Genomic DNA, 3,226 nt, shown 5'->3' on the forward strand with positions numbered 1-3,226 from the left:
TGAGAGTCAAGTGTTTGTGTGTGAGAGAGACTGGAAGTGTGAGCAATGCTACCATCAAATTTCAAATGAATTACACTAATTTGCACAAAAAACTAATCTTCCGATGTGAAAGCGCGACACAAATGTAATTTTTTAATATTTTATTAAACTTGCACATTGAACAATAGCAATATTAGCTCCAACTGCGGTCACCCGATGTTTTGCAGGCTGGAGAGCAGCTTCCTTATCTGATTGTAATGTTTTAAAAGCAGACAAGGCAGCAGGTCTGTGGAACTCTCAATTAATCGAATAATGTGTATTGTGTTGCTGGCGAGACGAGAAAGAAGGTCAACGGAATCTTCCAGTCGGCAGTGAGTGTTTCGGCTGCTGTGAATGTGATGTGTGGATTGGGACAGGTAATGTGGCAAAGGTGGAAAAAAGTGGTCTGATTAGCAATGAATGCGGGAAAGAAAACAATGCTGATGTTGACCCGTTTTCCAAATTTTTCTGATCAAGATTGTGCGTTTGATGTGCTACCTTTTAATTTTCTGGCATAAGCACACTTTCATTCCAAAAAACATCGTGTATGAAATATAGAATATTTCTCTGAAACTTCTCGATGAAGTCTTGAAGCAAATGCAATGGTTACCACTGTTGCTAAAAAGCAGATTTGAGATTCTAAGTGTGTTTGCTGTCCAAAGACATATAGAGAAAAAATTCCGCTGAAGAAATTCTGTATTTCTGTTTAGTCACTTTCCCTTTTGCATTTGAATGTTTGAGCACTTTTTGAAGGACGTTTTGTGCGGTTTGTGCTTGATATCCGTTATCTCTGCTAAGCTAACACCATGACAGAGGTTCAGCTATACATCAGCTTTTTCCATTTGACAACATGTCCAATAGTATCCATTTCATGCAGCTTGAATTGAGCTGCTCTGGATATTAAAACGCGGAGCAACTCTCTTATCTTTACGCTCTATGTTTGCAGGATTTTGCTCTGAAACACAGACCAACTCTCTTATGCTCTGTGGCACAGTTGTAGATTCTCTCCGTTTTAAAACTGGTCAAAAACGGGCAGCTGAGATTTGTTTCATTTACATTTTGGGTGTGTTAGAGCTGGAGAGACCAGCGAGCAGGATTTAGTCCAGCCGGTAATTTATGAAGGCATGCATGAGCATTTTGGCTGCTGTGGATATGAGGAATGGATTGGGGCGATCAATATGTTGGAAGTGGAAAAAAACTGTTTTTGCTCAGGGAATGTTCGTGGTGTAGAAAGGAAAGAGTTGCTCATTTGTTGTGCTTATTCTACTGATTAAAATGTTGCCTTTCAAGTGCCACCTTCTCATTCTCTGGCGCAAATGAACTTTGATTCTGAATAACGTTTTGTCTGAAATATTGAATATGTCTCTGAAATGTCTCGACGACGTGAAGAGGCGTTACATGAAATGCACATAATATTATTGCTATTATTATTGTTATTATTATTCAAACGCATTATTGAGATTTCAATCGAGTTTACTGTCCGGAGAAGTTTCGAGTCAAAACTCCGTTAAAAAAAATCTGCTGCTCTGTTTAGTTGTATTTTCAATTTGCAATTAAACATTTTAGCACTTTTTGTTGTGTGGTTGTGCTTTATGTCCGGTAAAGATGCTAAGCCAATACCACGAAAGTGTTTCAGCCACACACCAGCCTTTGTTATTTGACACTATTTCCAATATTAACACTTCCTTACACATTAAGTTGAGCTCGTCTGGAACCTAACATCTGGAGAAATACACTTCGATTTCCCAATGGCATCTCCATACCTTTACTATTTGTCTTCGATACAGCACAAACTGAACCTCAATTTATCTTCTAATCTAAGAGTCTAAAATAGAGAGTCGGAGAGAGAGAGAGAGAGAGACTAAGATTCTGAGGCACAAAATTTGAAAGATAGACTGGTAGTGTGAAAGACACATAGAGATAGAGAGAGAGATAGTGTGAGAGATACAGAGAGTGAGTGAGATTGGGAGGTAGAGAAAGAAATTGTGAGAGGAAATGTGAGAGATGTGTGTGTCAGTAAATTTGAACGAAACAGATGGAGGGAGATTGAGAGTGTGGACATAGAGGGACTGACAATGTGAGCTGCACAGTGTTTCAGAGTGTGAGAGACTGCGTGAGATACACAATTGTGTGTGAGAGAGACAGAATGTGAGCAATGTGACCATAAGATTTCACATGAATTACATTAATTTGCACAAAAAGCTGAACTCCCTAAGTGAAAGGAGCCACGCGAATGTAATTTGTAATATATTGTATTAAACTTGCAGCTTGAAAGACAGAAATATAGGCTTCCTAAGCGGTCAACGGAGGTGTTACATAGTGGAGACTGGATTCCTTATCTGATAGTAATGGTCTCAAATGCCGTCAATACAGCAGGGCTGAGGACTCTCAATTAAGCGAATATTGCGTATTATGGAGCTGTGGGGACGAGCTATGGGGGCACATTTGAGATATCAGACGAGTTTACTGTCCAGAAAAATACAGATACAAAACACAGCGAAAAAATGCTGCTATTCCGTTTATATTTTTTATCATTTTTCAGTTAAATGTTTGAGCCATCTTTGCTGGGAGATATTGTGTGGTTCGTGCTTAATATCCGGTAAAGTTGCTATGCTAACACCATGGCAGTGGTTCAGCTACACATCAGCTTTTGTCACTTGACACCATGTCTCATTTTCATACGGCTTAATTTGAGCTGGAATTTAACATAAGGAGACATTTCTTATTCTTTTCCAAATAGTGTCTCGGGATCTTTAACATTTGTCTTCAACACTGCACATATTGAACCTCAATTTACCCTCTCATCTTGGAGACTAAGTTTGTGGACAGAGAGAGAGAGGCTGAGGGGATAAAGAGAAAGAGACAAAAGTTCAGATAGACACATTTTATAAGACGGATTGATACTGTGAAGGAAAATATGGGGAGAGTGAGTGAGAGTATGAGAGATATGGAGAGAAATTGAGATTGGGCGTGTGAGAGAGAGACAGAGTGTGAGTCACATTGCGTGTGTTTCAGAGACTGATGAGGGACGCAGACAGATAGAGACTGGGAGTGTGAGAGACACAATGTGTGTGCGATAGATGTTTAGAGAGCAACAGATGGAGGGAGACTCAGAGTTTCAGAGACACAGATGGAGATAGAGAGAATGAGGCTGAGAGTGTACTGAGGAAGTAACATTGAAGGGAGACTCGGAGTTTCAGAGACACGG

Source organism: Callorhinchus milii, unplaced genomic scaffold (genome assembly GCF_018977255.1).
Source record: "Callorhinchus milii isolate IMCB2004 unplaced genomic scaffold, IMCB_Cmil_1.0 Scaffold73, whole genome shotgun sequence".
Taxonomy (NCBI): Eukaryota; Metazoa; Chordata; class Chondrichthyes; order Chimaeriformes; family Callorhinchidae; genus Callorhinchus; species Callorhinchus milii.